Source organism: Microcaecilia unicolor, chromosome 1 (assembly GCF_901765095.1).
Source record: "Microcaecilia unicolor chromosome 1, aMicUni1.1, whole genome shotgun sequence".
Classification (NCBI taxonomy): Eukaryota; Metazoa; Chordata; class Amphibia; order Gymnophiona; family Siphonopidae; genus Microcaecilia; species Microcaecilia unicolor.
This window is the reverse complement of record NC_044031.1, coordinates 176,547,083-176,564,947: the sequence shown is the minus strand read 5'-3', so window position 1 is coordinate 176,564,947 and position 17,865 is coordinate 176,547,083. Positions and strand designations below refer to the sequence as shown.

At 42.2% G+C, this 17,865-nt stretch overlaps 1 protein-coding gene across 1 annotated transcript in view; it reads left to right on the top strand.

The window, feature by feature from the left end:
• The window catches only part of TBC1D5 (TBC1 domain family member 5), a 1,081,936-nt gene that overhangs the window by 227,322 nt on the left and 836,749 nt on the right, over positions 1 to 17,865 (top strand). The window contains 1 exon segment of the mRNA XM_030202651.1: positions 9,964 to 10,026. The gene's annotated coding sequence lies outside the window, so the exon portion shown is untranslated.

The window sequence follows — 17,865 nt, the reverse complement described above, 5'->3', positions numbered from 1 at the left end:
AGTTTTTTGTTTTCCTATGGCCTCCCCCGTCCACCAACCCTGCTCTCTCCCCTGCCTTCCCCCCAGCGTCTGTTTCCCTCAGTTCCGCCCCCTCCTTCCCTCCCTGCTCCCTCCTCCTCCGATTTCCACGCCCATCTCCAAGCCCTCCTCCCTATTGGGCTGTACTGCTGGTGGAGGCGGGGCTTGGACTTCTACACTCTCAGCGTTCCGACTCTTCTGTGCATTTGCAGGTGAGTCAGTCACTTGCCGTTTATATGTTTGATATATATATATATATACACACACACACACACACCATGTTCTGTTAGCAAAATAAATCCAAAGAGCACTGATTTCAAGTGGAATGAATTGGGCTGTAGCTTTATTATTCTGGTATGGGAAGTTCCTGTTTGGAGTTGGGGAGACAGGAAAAGTGTCTCAAGTAAACAGTCACTGTCCTTTTAAACTCCTTTTTGCCCTCCTACATCCCTAGACTGGCTGATCAATCAGCCAGCTTTTCTGATTTAGATGACTGTGGTGTTCAAATAGTAACAAAGTAACTTAATAATTTCCCTGATAAAGACCTAGATGGTCCATCCAGTCTGCCCAGCAGTCACATTCATAATGTTCATGATTAAACCAACAACGATCTTGGTATAGAATACATATATTTGATCCTGATCTTTATTTCCTAATCTTTCTTTGCCATTTTCGAGACACAGACCATAGAAGTACGCCCGGCACAGTCCTTATGTCTGAACCACTGGAGGTGCCATTAAAGCCCGCTCTACCTAATCCTGATCTTCCTTTGCTATATATGGGACATAGACTGTAGAAGTCTTCTCAGCACTGGCCTTGGTTCTGCACACACTGCATACACTTCCTCTATTATATTCAAATCTCTTTCATGCATACTCATTGTGGATGTCCTGAAAACCTGACTGGCAAGGGGGTACTCCAGGGCTAACTTGGGAAACACTAGGCTAAAAGAGATTCAGGAATATCAGGGTTGATAAAGATCAAACCCATGACCCTGGGGAGCTGAGGCTGCAGAGCTGGGGATATTGCTGATCCATGAAGAAATCTGAGCAATTATCCAGTGAACCAGATGAAGGTAGGCTTCCAGAAACTCCTCATTGCTTAGCACAGGTCGTTTCCTAAATTGAGAACAGATATAAGGATGTCCAGGAAGATACACCTTTGCTGATCCAGCACTTTCAACAGATATCCTCACGTTGAAACTCTGTACATCTGGCCTCCAGTCCTGACCCACACATGATTTTGCTGTGTGTTGTGGATGCTGGCAACACAGGGCTACCTTCCTTGGCCTTCTCTTCTGCAGGCATGCTGTCCCAGTAGTGCACAGTTAATGCCTTTGATGGGGTAATTACTGATAAGGGGATTCTGTGGCTTTGTTGGTTTAATTATGAGAACTTGTATGCTTATTCATAAAATTGGAAAACTTATTTGAATAAGGTGCAATATTCTACATGAGAGATTTTATGACTAACTGCAGTGAGATATGTCTTTAGCTTGAACTGTATAGATGGAGCCAGGCATTTCTTTATCTGCTGTGATCTAGTTTATTACTATGTTAGACATGCATAGAGCACTTACAGAATTTCCAACTAGTTGTTTGTGCTAAAACATCTTTGTAGGAATTCTGTTGTTTTGACTAGTAGTGTGAACCAAACAGCTTTCCAAGTTTTTTACATATAGGAGAAAGGTTCATAGGAGGCTTGTCTTTTAGAAGATCCTAAGATCTGCATCTGTTTAGATTCCTGAATGAACAAAATTAGGAGTGATTAATTGCATGATTAAAGACAGGGGCGTAGCCAGCAGCCCAATTTTGGGGGGGAGGCACGGGGGTGGAGTGAGAGGGCCATGCATTTCCTCTCTCTCCCACCCCACCCCACCACACCCTCAGCTGCGTTAAGTATCATACCTTTGCTGGCAGGGCTGAAGCTATCCACTGCCAAAGCCGTACCCTTCCTCATCATGCTGCCTTCGGAGCGCTGGCATCAGTGGCTGGAGGCACGCCGCTGACTTCCTTGCTCTCAAGCAGCATGAGGAGGAAGGGAGCGGCTCAGGCAGTGGATTTCTTTGGCTAGGGGGTCTTCAGCATCCCCTTCAGCTGTTGAATTGGTACTCCAGCTTTGGAGGGGGCCTGAGCCCAAAGTGAGGGACCAAGTCCTCCCCCTCTGGTGGCTAGGCCACTGATTAAACAACCAAAAGCTCCCTCTCTTCCACCCCTAGGTTCATGCTTCCCTCCCTCCCTCCCTCCCTTCCATTGTCCAACATCTCTCCCTCCCTCCCTCCTCTCCACCCTCAGGTCCGTTATCTCTCTTCCATCTCTCCTATCCCCCTGAAGTCTAACACCTCTCTCTCTCTCCCCCTCCCTCCCTCCACCCTCTCCACCCCTAAATCCATTATCTCTCTCTCTCTCTTCTCTCTATCCAACATCTCTTCCTGTCCCTCTTTCCCTCCCTCACTTGGTTTGGCATCTCCAGCATCTCTCCCTCTCTCCCTCCCACCAGGTGTACCTTAAAATCAAGGCTTTTCTTGGTCCCCAGGTCCAACATTGCATTCTCTCTGCTCCTTCTAGGTTCAACATTATGCTTTCTTCTCCCCCATGCCCAAGTCCCAACATTGTTCGCGCTCTGCTTCCCTTCCTCCTCCGATTCTTTTCAAGTTCTTTAAAGAGCAGCAGCAGCAGCACAACAACATCTATTCCCTGCTTGCTCTGGAGGCTCCCTCTGACCCATCCCACATCTGAAGAAACAGGAGATTGCATCAAGGGAAGTGGGCTGCATATAGATGTTGCTGCACTGCTGCTGTTCTCTAAGGAACTTGAAAGGTGCAGGGGAGCTGGCAAGGGAGGGAAGTACAGGGTGGTGATGATTAATTATACTGGCCGTGATTCATTTTTTAAATTGTGATTAACAAATAATGAATTATGGCGGCGTTAACTGTGATTATCATGTGCCCTAATATAGATATTTCAAAACTATGTTCTTTATATTAACAAGCTACTTAGCAGTTGACAGGGATAAATTGCAGTCTTTATCTTTAAAGGTTTGTTTCTTACTTTTGCTTTTGTTGCAATTTCTCTCTGTTTTGATTGTATCCTTCAAAGATACCTCACTCTTAACCATTACTCCTAAGTGACTTTTGGCTTTCCGCAAGGTTCTTCTTTAAAAGCAGCTCTCTCTTTTAAATGTTAGCTCTTGCAGCCTGGTTTCATCCCAGTTAAAGTGGAGCCGATTGTTTCAGAATAGGCTCCCCCTTCCCCTGAATATTGTCTAGTTCTAACAAATATAAATCCCTCATCAATGGACATAAAAATAGCCATACTGGGTCAGATCAATGGTCTATCTAGCCCATTTCCTGTTTACAACAATGACCGATCTAGGTCACAAGTACTTGGCAGAATCTGAGTAGAAAGATTCCATGCTGCTGATCCTTCAGGAATGTGTCCAAACCTTTTTTTAAACTCAAAAATGCTAACTGCTGATATCACATCCTCAAGCATAGGAGGAATAGGAAATAAAAACCTTTTTTTGTATTTGTTTTAAAAGTATCATTTATACTCAACTATAAGTCAAGATTTTGGGGCAAAAAAAAAAAGCCCCAAAATTGGGGTCTTGGCTTATAGTCGCATCACAAGAAAGTTTCTGCGCTTCCTCCCTTCCTAGCAGTGATGGACACTTCTCTCTCGCTTCCCTCCCCCCACCCGCCCACTCGCTTGCTGCAGTGACCGGAATTTTACTCCTTTCTGGCCGCTGCTGACACAGAAGAGAAAGCAAGCTGGGCTGTTGTGGAGCCTTGAAAATATGTGCATGCTCAAGACCTCCTGGCTTCCGTCCTCTCAGAAATCTGAGAGGGTGGGAACTGGGAGGCCTTTAGCATGTACAGATGCTCAAGGCCCCACATCAGCCCAGCTTGTTTCCTCTTCTGTGTTAGCAGTGGTGGCGGTAGCAGCAGCCATGAAGGAGCAGTAAAATGCTGGTCACCACAGTGGGCAGAAAGCAAGAGAGAAGTGTCCATGACTGTGGGAGGGAGAGGGGTAGGCGAGGGAAGAGGTGTCGGTCACTGCTGGTGGGCAGGTGGACAGAGAGGGCAAAAATGCTACACACAATGTAGGACAACACTACATACCATACTAGAATATAACCCCCTCTCCACTAGCTTATACTCGAGTTAAGTTCCACCCCCCCTTTTTCAGGAGAAAACTATGCTCGGATAGGCTTATATTCAAGTATATACTGTACTAACATGTAAATTCATGGAGAGTTTCCTAGTCTTTGATTATTCTTTCAAAAAGTACAATCGATTCACATTCACCCATTTTACTCCACTCAAGATTTTGTAGACCTCTATCATACATGCCTATTGTAGACCTCTATCATACCCAGCTGTCTCTTCTCCAAGCTGAAGAGCTCTAACCTCTTAAGCCTTTCCTAATATGAGAAGTATTCCATCCCCTTAATCATTTTGTTCACCCTTCTTTGAACTTTTTCTAATTCTACTATTTTTATTTTTTTTGAGATATGGTGTTCAAAATTGCACACAGTACTCACGATGAGGCTGCACCGTGGAGTGATACAGAGGCATTATAATAATCTTTGTCTCATTTTCTATCCCTTTGCTAATAATTCCTAGCATTCTGTTTGCTTTTATTGCCGCACATGGAGCAGAAGGTTTCAACATATTATTCCTCATCTCTGTATCATCATTTCAACCACACATTGGAAGGGGCACATTTCTGAAAATGTTAACCCTGGAGGATCTGGATTTCAACTTTCTACCTAAGAGCCTAAATTTGGCTTCCAGGACCTTCTTCCCACATTTTCCTATGTCATTGGTACTCACGTATACCAAGACAACTGATTCTTTTCTAGCACTGTCTAAAATCTTATCTAGGTGACACATGAAGTCCACCACCTGTGCAATAGGTAGGTAAGTGACCAAGCAAGTCTCATGTCCACCAGGCATCCAGTTTGTACATGCCCAATGACCAAAATCATCAACTAAAATGGACATCCTAGCCTTTCCCTCCTGGGTAGAAGCCCCTTGAGACCTGTCTTTGGTGTGAGAGGATATTGCATCTCCTGGGGGGCAGTTCCTGGCTGCAGGATTGCATTCTGTCAAACAAAGATGAGGCTCTCCTTTTAGATGATCTTTTTCTTCCATGGTAGCACAGAGATTGCCAGACTGGACTTCCCTACTTTTTCCCTGAAGATCTCCATTTTCAGTTGCATGCTAAAAGGTTTATGTGCGCATCTTTCTAGCATAGCACTTAATAAGATGTGTGTGTAAATCCAAATTGTTGCCAGTTATTGGCGCTAATTGGCTAGTTGCTCAAATTGCATGCATGCCCAAATTTGCACATGCAATTTTGAGCATCATATATAGAATAGTGCCTGCCAGTTACATGTGTAAATGGCAATCAGTGATGCCATTTCCATTCATATGTGTGGTATTCTATAAGTTGGTGTGCATAAATAGTACCTAAATTTAGGCAAACCTTATAGAATTGCCTTTTAAATGCTAAACTATACTCCAAGATGCCTATAAGGGAAGGTGTCTCAGCACCTCTTTAAGACTGAGAGCATAATCTTTTCTAGAACGGACTGAATTAGGTCTATAATTGCTATTTGGCATGAATAAGTAGCCAAGAGAAAAACAGAATTTTTTCCCATGGCAAGTATAGTAGAAAGGTAATTTGTATTCATATTTTCCTTGAAACAAATATAGAGGATTTTGACTTTAGTTTGTCAGTTGATTCAGGTGTCATCTTCACATTTCATTGGTGACAGATTGAAGCCAGCTTATGTTTTATAGCCAAATGTATGGAAATTGTCAGGGCTGTGAATAAGGGACATTTTGCTATAACGTGAACTAGCATGTAGGGGTGCTCTATATACCCAACCAGGCATGGTAGACAAATCCTTTGAAAACATATTTACTCAAAAGCATCTGCAGCCTGCCCAAAGGTGATTAAAGTGAATCCAGGATACGTTCACAGCCAAGTGACATCAAATAGGGCTTTAAAATTGACTTCCTTAGGTACTCTGCAGCAGAGAGGGCATAGTATATTTCAACAGTGCCTGGCTAGTTAACTGAACTATACTATACTTTGAAAATGTAGCATAGTGCCTTGGATACATTGTGATTTGCTATCACAAGTAAATATTCGGTAATATCATTCCATTCTGTGTATATTTTGCTGCATTTTCAAAAGCATGATCTATAGCTGAAGCTTGATGTACAATAAAGAAGTTTTTTTTGTAAAAGATGCTTATGCCTGTTTTATAAAGCCAATGCAGGCCCTTTGGGAATGATTAGATGTGGTTCAAATTAAAGTAGGGTACAGTCTGTACCTGCATTTTGTGTGTGTATTTGGCTGTTCAGTTTTATAAGAGCCCCTCTTTGCACATAAACAAGTAATTGGAGCATATTCTATAAAGGAAGACAGGTGTCTACTTCTATTTTATAGAATATTAGCATAACTGGATATATAGGTGTGTATGCATTTGGGTGCAAGCACTTACACGCCAGCCATACAACTCATACCTATGTTCCAGAGATACATGCATAAATTATAGTAGTCTATAAGTATTCTGCCCATGTGAATGCCCACCTGCAATCTATGTGCTAGCGAAGAAATGCACATTGTGCATAGCTGGATTTCTTGCATTTACACACCTAGGGGGTCCTTTTACTAGACTAGTAAGTGCTAGTGTGCACTTATCACTGATTAAAATGGCTTTTTTTGTTGTTTTTTGTTTTTGTTACATTTGTACCCCGCGCTTTCCCACTCATGGCAGGCTCAATGCGGCTTACATATACAGGTACTTATTTGTACCTGGGGCAATGGAGGGTTAAGTGACTTGCCCAGAGTCACAAGGAGCTGCCTATGCCTGAAGTGGGAATTGAACTCAGCTCCCCAGGACCAGAGTCCACCACCCTAACCACTAGGCCACTCCTCCATTGTGGTATGCGTTCAAGCACCCGCAAACCACATGCTAATTTTTTTTTCTGGCACAAGCGTGTCTGTGACAGTGGCGTAGCCACAGGTGGGCCAGGGCCCGCCCACTTAGGGCCCAGGCCCACCCAAAAGTAGCACATATTTAGTGGTAGCTGGTGGGGATTCCAAGCTCTGCCAGCTGAAGGCTTCCCCTGATGGTAACGAAAACGCTACTCTCCACGATACCAGCACCTACACATGCTCAGTTTTCAGCGCATGCCTGCTGCAGACCGCCAAGGTGGAAAGAGGCATTTTCCCGCCAGCTGAGATTTTTTTTTGGTGGTGAGGGTGGGGGAGAACACTTGGTGCCCACCTAGTTCTTGCCTAGGCCCGCCCAAAATCTGTTTTCTGGCTACGCCCCTGGTCTGTGAGGGCGGAGAGTGGGAGTTTCTGCACTAATCAGCGCATCTACATTACCTTGCGCTAACTGATTGATGTAGGATTAGCATGTGAGCCCTTTCTGCCTACAAAACAGATGTCAGTAAGTGCTCACACATTAGTATTGTTCATGGCCACATGCTATTGGCAAAATTAGTGCATGGCTATTAATTGACCATTTTCTAGATGTGATAAAAATGGCCTTGGCATGCAGGAAAGACTTGTGTAACGGCGCACTAAGGCCACTTTTAACTGCAGCTTAGTAAAAGGGCCCCTTAGTATTCATGCCATTTACACGCCTATTTGCTATGCAGATGTTAGCATCTTCTTTAGAGAATTACCACCTAAGAACAAGGAGCAAGACTTGGCAGACAATGAAAGAGGGATGTTGTAAAATTTTTATTTGTCTAAGAGTACCTTGGGTTTGGAAAATGCTGAGAAATACTGTTGGAGCAAAATGCTTTGCAAGCTTTTTATTACTCCAGAAACAACCCAAGTGAGGAAAAATGATTGGTGTTTTTGCCTATGAACATCATGAAACTTAAAGAAAGCAGCATTCTGACTCAAATTTTACCATTTGTAATGAGTTAAAAAGACAAAATGCAGCTTGACTGTCCATATCGTAATGTTTGGACCAATCATTGGATATTTGTTAGAATATACTAGACGCTTTTGTTTCCTAACAAAGGGTACCCAGAGCTAAACAATACAGAATAAAAAAATAGATCTGTCAGCATTAAGAAGACTGTAACTATGAGGACAGATGTGGAACACTGTGCAATATTTTTATTTTCACCAAAGAAATGGCAGAATTACAGATATTCATTTTCTTTTCAGCTTCACTGGTTTAACAATGTATATTCAAAGTCCTCAAAACAAAATAATTATTATAAATCTGGAACAATCTAACAAACTGCAAGATGCTTAACTCGCAGAATGTAGTCGCAGTGTAATGGATTTAGTTTGCTAAATATACAGCAAAAATTTAATTTGGTACTATTCCATTTTATTAAATACTGCGGTTAATGTAATTTATGTGTTACAGAAAACAAATGACCATACTGTATGTATCAAAGTTGCAGTATCATCAGCCAGGATTTCGGTCAATCATAATTTTGTTTGGGAAATCAGATGTTTGTTTATAGTCACATGACATACAGAAATGTTTCGCCTGGAATGTACTGTTTCAAGAGCCTATTTACTAAAATGCGGTAAACATTCTCAGTGTTTCAGAAGGTGCATTATAATAGTGCATTTACGGGAGCTCATTCACTAAGGTGGCAGATTTCATACTGCCTAAATAGCAGCAAAGTTTTACCTACTGACTTTGTATGTACCTCTACTTGGAAACATTCCTAAGGATTAAGTAACTGCACACATTAACATTTTCTGGTTGTGTGTGCATACTTTTTCTCATAAAATGTTGTGCTTTTATTTAGGAACACAAAAATATGTATATTATTTTTGCTCTCCATACCCTAGCACCATCATGGAAATAATATCCCTCAAATATGCCTAAATTGTGGTACTGTACATATACTTTTATATGCATATAGAGTAGGCAGTTGACAGACAACCAATTTATAGAGGTTAAAAGTTGTTTGTTTTTTTTTACCCAATAGAAATCATTTTGAACCTGCCCTCTAAAGCAATGCTTATCAGTCTTTCTCTGATTGTGGCCAAACAAAATTGTGTGACACCTATTAACCCCCCCCCCCCCTCCCCCCCAGAAGTGCTGAATAATGATGCACCTAAGAAGAGCCTACCCAAGTTGTGACACTCAATTTGAGTTTAGTAACCCCCATTTGGAGTCTCAACCCACAGTTTGGGAAGCTCTGCTCTAAAGGTTCTACATCCTTTGTTAAATAGAATGTTAAAGGACCCGCGTTTTAAAAATCCACGATGCTTGCTTAATGTAAAACCTTTAAACCTCTAGCAATTTGTTTAGTTCTGTGTTAATGCTAATATTAACACAGATAAATATATTCATGTGATCCACATTACATTTAAATTATTCTCTTTGCATAATTTAGATCATTTACATATTTTTGTGTGTTCATGTGGGTTAATAGCAACATCTCTGCATTTACATGGATACAATTGTGTTAATGCATTTTAACACTGTGTTAGCATTAACACTGTTTAGTAAATAGGCCTCCCTTGTAAAATAAAGATAACATCAGTCACTATATACTTCAGATTTTCTTTTGTGGGATACTGTTTATAATTTGTCACAACTTAATATTTTTATTCTATAAAATATTAATTTGTACAAGTGTTTAGTTTAAATACACCAATACAGAAAATGATCTGTCAGATTCAATGACTACTCACCTGCATGTGCTTTGTGAAAATCCATACCCACACATGTATAGAAGAAACTGCATTTTCCTTATAAAGTTGACTTGTATATTTGCAAGGAATACATTATTTTCACATGATATTTTAATTGCCTTTGGTTTGCTCTGTAACTACAGTTGTTTGTCAATGCTGTCATTCCTTTGTGCTAACAGTAACACCTGATGGAATAAAAGTTGTGAAAATAAAGTATTAAATAAATACTCTTGTTTCCACAGAGGCTTCATTGGGAAAGCTTTATTCTCTGCTGAAACATTCAGGGAGCAGTCTTGAAATTTTAGGTATGTAGTGATCTGTATGCATTTACTTTCCCCACTCCCCTTCTTTAACCTCTCAAATAATTTGCTGGTTCTTTTGCTTTCTCACTTTTTGCCTTTTCTTGTTTATGCTTAATTAATATACTGCCTGATGAGGAGGATTAGAGAAAAAACTAGAAAACCCTCACAGCCAATCGTTCAACAGCCTCACAACTGTCAAGTATGCCTTAAAAAAATGAAGTTAAAGGGTCTAAGGACCCATATGCTTTATTAAACAAAAATGTTTTAAAAGCAGACTTAAATCTTAAATAGGAATGTTAATAATGATGGAGCAGTAGAGAAAACGACTGATTGCCATGTAAATTCAAACTAAGAATGGAATACAGAAGAGATGGAAAGTCTGCACTTTTATGCCTGTATAACGGCCTCAAAATGAGGAATAGAGAACTCCAACTGTAAGATTAAAACTAACCACAGTAAATCAAATCATACCCATAGATATCCAGCAAAAATATAATAAATAAAAGGACTACCAGCAAAGAGGCACAGATAAGAAGTGCTCAGACAAGCTATCCAAGACCTACACTCATGTATCATTCATTAATCTGACATTCATCAAATGTCCACTAATATATTAATATAGAAATCTTGTCTGAAGGAATCTTTTCCAGTGAAGCTGATTCACACTCTGCTGGGTCACAAAATCCAATCAACCACTGCTCTGTAAATCCTTCTGTAGAACATAGTTGTGTTTCAGGGCGATCCCTGCACTAGGGGAAATCAAAAGCTTTAATCCACGATTTGATATCCTTCTTAATCTTACACATTGACTAACTGGCAAACAGAGCACACAAATCGGCACTGCTGCCCGGCTAGCGCGTGATCCAGGCAGTAATTATGAATTTGGCTTATGCCAAATCCCGCGGTAGAAAATAATTTTCTACTTTCTACCATGAGTTGCTTACCTGGTGATAAATAGCAGTTGATGCGTGCTGCATGCTTACTGCGCGGATAGCACGTGAGACCTTACCGCTAGGTCAATGGGTAGCGGTAAGGTCTCAGGCTGAAAATAGACGCGTGCTGGTTTCAATTTTAGCGCACTTCCATTTTCCAGCCCCTTATAAAAAGGCCCTTTTTCCTAGGTGTGACAAAAAAATGGCCCACTGCATGCCCAAAAGATGTGCTCGCACTACCGCAGGCCATTTTTTACCCCTCAAATAAGAAATAAATTGATCCAAAGTTGATTGAGTCCCAGTCTATATAAAAAAATGTATCATCAAGGAAACATTTCCACATAAGAATTGAAGAAAAATTTCATGAAGTATACACCTACCATTCTGATACATATAATGTAGCAACTGAAGAAGCCACCGATGCACCAATGGGAACCTCATGTATTTGCAAAAAACATACTTCCATCAATTAATTCAGCCAATTTCATCAAAAAAAGGTGGGGATGTATGCTCTTAGACTTGGTTCAAGAGTATGTATGGATGAAATCTCCCAACCCAAGAAATTGCTGCTCCTCGAAGGATGTGAATATATAAATCTGTAATACCCATTGTGACTAACCATGCATCATCTGGTACAGCATATGGTTTGTACTGGATAGCAATTGGATTGAAAAACAAATCTAAAAATTTTGACAGAGGTTTCAAAAGTGAACCATGAGTAGAAACCAGTGGATAGATGACTCAGTAGCTGAGAAATAGTTTTTAATGTACTTTAGATTTAAAAAATATGTAATAGAGATTAGTAGGGGGTGTTCAATCAAAAATTCAGCTTCCTTCTTGGTCAAAAGCCTTACGTAGTCATCAGTGACCAGTAACTCAATCGCCTCCAAAACTTGTGGAGTAAGATCTTCATGCAGGTGTTAAAAAAAACAACAACAAAAAAATGTGGATCCAGTAACTGATGATAAGCTTCTTCATTATCAAGATAAAATCACTACACACCCTCCTTTATCCACATGGCAGATATCTGAAGGAAGCTCTGACTTAAGTATTTTTTTTGTATTGTTAATATAATAACAGACATTTACTGAAAGCTGGACCAATGAATGATACATGAAAGTAACTCTTGGATAGTTCATCTTAGCATTTCCTATCTGTGCCTTTTTGCTGATGATCCTTTTATTTATTATACTTTTGTTAGATATCATCTCTGGGCATGTTTTGATGTATTGTATTGTAAAGGCAGCAGGCACCTATGCGCCTTTATAAGATAGAACTATCCCTAATATCCAAGGCTATATTAAGGCATAGGCTACTAGGTACATGCCTAGGGACCAAATGTTTAGGGTGGCCCTGTAAGATGTATTCAGGGTTCAGGAGGCTACAATTGTCGACTGAATTTTTTTCTTCATTCTATAGAGTTGTAAATGTACCTGTCTGAAATCCAGGTAGATTACTAAAGTGTGAATATTTATCAAGGACTTATCTCGCTATAGCTCTTCAGTCTTCCTTCCAGAGCAGAAACACTAGTAGGATCCAACCTGTGTAAAGGCTGCTATGTCACAATAAGTGCTTCTCTGAAACCTGAAATCATTTTGATGCACAGCCTGCATTTCTTACAGATGCTGTGTGGCTTTCTTTTAGGCTGCACTCCCCCCCCCCCCCCCCCCCCCCAAAAAAAAAAAAAAAACCCAGCTGCAGCAAAGCCAGATGACCTAATTGGAGCACTGAAGAGCCTCACTAAACCCAAAGGTGCATCTCACTCCTTGGGGAGGAAGTGACGTTACTGCAAGTGATGGCTGCTTGAGCCTTTTGCTCTTCACCCCTTGTCTTCAGTCGTTACAGTATCCCTGGTATTACTTAGCAAACTGCTACTTTTTTTTTCTGTAGACATTTGCAATACTCACCTGATGACATCAGATGGCTTCTAAGCTGAAGTGGATTTAAATAAGTTTTCTTTATTCGGCTGCAGTTCAGACTGCATTTCAAGGCAGGCAGCTTCTGCTCAATCAAGGTAGTGATACTTAGCCGATTCTGGATCTGTTAGGAGAGATTTGCACTTGACTGCAAGAGATGAAAGATAATATCAAAGTGGTGTGCTCTGAACTAACTACCCTGGGTGCAGATTTAAGGCATGACTTTGCTGAATTTGGACACCGCATCAAAGGGAGGATATAGGAGCATTCATAAGCCTTGCAAATTTTGGACAGTTTTGTGACATGAGAAATGAGCAGCATGAATTGGCCCTGAAGCTAGGGGACCTCAAACAGGTCTCGATGCTACAATGTTCAGATCCAGGGTGTACCCGAGTTTCCTGATTACATAAACTGTGGAAAATTGGTTCAGGGAGTGGTGAGCCAACTTCATTCCGAAAATGGAAACCTGCTGGCATCTGACCAGAAGGAGAGTAAGGGCCCATTGAGCCTGGGAAGGACTTGCCCCAATGCAAGTAAGGATATTGTGATCTGTTTTCAGGATTATAAAATAAAAGAGGCCGTTTTGAAAGTAGCATAGGCCAAGAACACAATCACTTGGTATTTATATGCAGTACCTGTATAACAAGATCTGGTAGCCTCAACCCTTCGTCGTTGAGGGGAGCTACTCTACTTGACAGCCCGTTTGCACAAGGAGGTTGTGTGTGATATTGCTGGCAATTTCCTTTTGTGCTGGTTTTCACTAACAACTTTTACCTTGCATGTGGGTTATCATTAGGTCGACTTTTTAGATTGCACATTCAGCATTAGAGGCTTGGCATATTGTCTCACTGAGGAAAGACTCAAAACTTTGTAACTCATACAGACCTATCTCCTGTCTTAACTTAGATGTAAAACTTTTAGCCAGTGTTTTAGCAACATGGCTTAATAGATTTATTTATTTATTGGGATTTATTAACCACCTTTATGAACAAAGTCACCTAAGGCGGTGTACAGAAGGTCCAGTGTAACATAAAACTTACAATTTTGTTAACAATGTAACAGAAGTAAAATGACCAAATATAAGCACATGATACAGTGAGGGAAGAAGACATGCTGTCAGCCTCTCTGGGATCCCCACACTTTTTCCCCCCTTTATCTGTTTTAATTACCTTCTTTGGATGCTAGTATGCTCCACATTAGTCTTTCTGCATTATATGGACAAATTTCTTACAAAATTGAACAGCATCATATCCCCTAAAGGGGTCAAAAAAAGAGAAATATCTGCCGCAGCCCTGTGACTCTAAGATGGTGATGCAACCTCACATGGACACTTCCATTTTTACTGATGGGCAACTTCAACAACTTACGATGGCAGTGGAACGTGCCCTGGAACCCCGACTCGATCAGATGTCTGGGCAACTGGACAAACTTGAGTCCTTTATGACTGATACCACAACTCGATTGGGAGAGCTCGAGATGAGTCTCTGAGCTCGAAGACGCATATGTGCCCATGAAGGAAGCTCTGGTGGCTTTAGAGCAACAGGTGTAGCAGCAAGAAGCTCAAATTGACGACCTGGAAAATTGCTCCAGGAGGAGCAATTTAATGCTCAATGGGTTCCCAGAGCACGTTTCAGATTCTTGTCTTATCACAGAATTAGAGACCTGTTTGACTAAGGAGTTCATTTTATCCAATCCATTCAGCATTGAGAGGGCATATCATCTTGGCCGTGTTCAAGAGGGCTGGAGGCGGCCTTGTTTTGTGATCTTTAAAGTACATCATTATTCCCATAAAATGAAATTCTTCTTGGTTATCAACTGAAGAGGACAATGCTGGCTTATAATGGGGAACTTATACAAATCTATCAGGATTATTCGGTGGTTTGGAAGGAGCGCAATAAGCAATTCACTCCTTCCTGTGAAGCTCTGCACGAGACTGGCCAACGTTTCATTCTTTTGTATTCTGCCATTCGCAAAGTTTTGTTAATGGAAGCTAGTGCACATATGATTCTCTTGATTCTGCAAAAACATGCCTGGAGCAGCGGGTAGCATCTTCGGCCATAGACACCTGATGATTTCTACTTGTTCTGTGTCCTTTTTCAGTCTTAAATGTCTTTATTGCATTTGTATCCCACATTTTCCCACCTATTTGCAGGCTCAATGTGGCTTACATAGTACCGTGATGGCGGTCACCAATTCCGGAAAGAAAAATACAGAGTGGTCTAGTGTTGATGTTCATAGATGACAGAGTAATTTAAGTGATCAAGGGGAGAGAGTTAGATTTTGTCCAGCTCTGGTAAGAGTTTTGATTGTGTTGCAGAGTTCAGGAGTTTAGGTTGGTTCTTTCTGGTATGCCTTTATGAACAGGTTGGTTTTTAATGATTTCTGGAGGTTTGTTAGGTCGTACATTGTTTTTGTGATGTTTGAAAGTGCATTCCATAGTTGCGTGCTTATATAAAAGAAGCTGGATGCATATGTTGTTTCATATTTTAGTCCTTTGCAGCTTGGGAAGTGGAGATTTAGGTATGAGTGTGCTGATCTTTTTGTGTTCCTGGTTGGGAGGTCTATAATATCTGTCATGTAGGCTGGGACCTCGCCATGAATAATTTTATGAACCAGGGTGCAGATTTTAAATGCAATTCGCTCTTTGATTGGGAGCCAATGTAGTTTTTCTCATAAGGGCTTAGCACTTTCGTATTTCATTCTTCCAAATATGAGTCTAGCTGCGGTGTTTTGGGCAGTTTGGAGTTTCTTCAAGATTTGTTCTTTGCATCCAGCATAGATTGCATTGCAGTAGTCTAGCCAGCTTATTTTCGAAAGAGAAAGACGCCCATATTTTGACCCAAATCAGGAGATGGGCCTCCGTTTCCCATGGGCACCCAAATCAGTATAATTGAAACCCGATTTTTGGCGTCCTCAACTGCAGTCCGTCACGGAGACAAACAAACATCACGGGGGGGGGGGGGGGTGTCGGAGGCGTGGCGAAGGCGGGACTGGGGCGTGGTTATCGGCCGAGGAGAGATGGGCGTCTTTAGCTGATAATCGAAACAAGAAGGGCGTTTATGACGAGAATTTGGTCCGCTTTATGTGGACCCTTTTTTTTCAGGTCCAAGTCCCAAAAAAGTGCCCCAACTGACCAGATGACCACTGGAGGGAATCGGGGATCACCTCCCTTGACTCCCCCAGTGGTCACTAACCATCCTCCCACCAAAAAAAACACACTTTACAAACTTTTTTTCCCAGCCTGTATGCCAGCCTCAAATGCCGTACCCACCTCCATGACAGCAGAATGTGTTCTATCCTCTGACAGCCTTTCCCTGGTTCTGATATGGGTCTCGGGTGAGTGTGACACCTTTTCTGTTAAGGGCACTGCAGAGTCACATCAGCAATGCATTGTGGTGGGTGTAGGGTATTGGGCTCCGTGATTCCACTAGCTTGTGTTAAATGCTCACGATGTTGGTAGTTGGTAGGCTCTACTCCCATGGTGCTTATCCCTCTGCTTACTGGGTCAGAGTGTGCCCTGTTTTGTTTCCGGTAGTGGCCATTTGTGTAAGACAGTTTTAGATCCCTTTCATGTGTTAGCCACTTAGTTCTTACCTTGAATGTTGCTGAAAGAGGGCATTGTACACCATTCTGCCAGCTCGGACCTACTGCTAATCTCAGTACCAGTGAGACTCGTTGCCAGTGGGGCAGTGCTGTAGCGAGGGCGGCTGACACCCGGGGCGGGTCGCCGCTGCGCACCCCCACCCCGGGTGCAGCACGGCGCCCCCCCCCCCCCCGGAACGCATTGTTACTTACTTTGGAAGTGAAGTGCGGGCAGGAGGGCCGATCCGCCCCCGAGTCCACGTCGCTTGGAGCTGCGTCGGCTCCATTGGTTCCTTGCTCTCTCTGCCCCGGAATAGGAAGTAACCTGTTCCGGGGCAGAGGGAGCAAGGAACCAACGGAGATGACACCCCCCCAGCGGCGTGCAACCGGGGCGGACCGCCCCACCGCCCCCCTGTTCCTACGCCACTGCAGTGGGGCACAACCTCTGATCTGCAGTTAACTGTGAGTAAAGGTGCTTATTTAAATCAAGGATGTTTTCAGCGAGATTAGTCTTCAGGTGTGAACTGCTGTGCCAAGGTTATACAGCAGCAACAAGTCCTGTCCCTGGAGCACTTTTAGTGGGTACTGCAGTGCACTTCAGGCAGGCAGACCCAGGCCCATCCCCCCCCCACCTGTAACACTTGTGGTGGTAAATAGGCCTCTAAAACCCACTGTAGCCACATGTAGTTGCCCCCTTCACCCCTAAGAGCTATGGTAGTGTTGTACATTTGTCCCTCCCATGACCAAATGGCTTGGATTAGGACGTTTCTGAGCTGGGCGTTTTTAGTTTCCATTATTGCTAAAAAAAAAAAAACGCCCATCTCAGAAAGGACCAAATCCATGGCATTTGGTCTGTCCAAACCGTATTTTCGGAACGAAAGATGGACGCCCATCTTTTTCGAAAATACTGTCTGTCCCGCCTCTTCACAAACCCGTTTTCGGACATAGACGCCCATGGAGATGGGAGTTCGCGTTCGATTATGCCCCTCCACGTGAGTTAGAACCATTGATCGTACCAGGTTACGGAATATTTCCCTCGGGAAGAAAGGTTTTACTCGTTTTTAGTTTCCATTATTGCTAAAAAAAAAAAAACGCCCATCTCAGAAAGGACCAAATCCATGGCATTTGGTCTGTCCAAACCGTATTTTCGGAAAGAAAGATGGACGCCCATCTTTTTCGAAAATACTGTCTGTCCCGCCTCTTCACAAACCCGTTTTCGGACATAGACGCCCATGGAGATGGGAGTTCGCGTTCGATTATGCCCCTCCACGTGAGTTAGAACCATTGATCGTACCAGGTTACGGAATATTTCCCTCAGGAAGAAAGGTTTTACTCATTTAAGTTTCCACATTGAATGGAACATTTTCTTTGTAGTGTTTTTCGCTTGGTTCTCTAACATGAGGTTTCGGTCG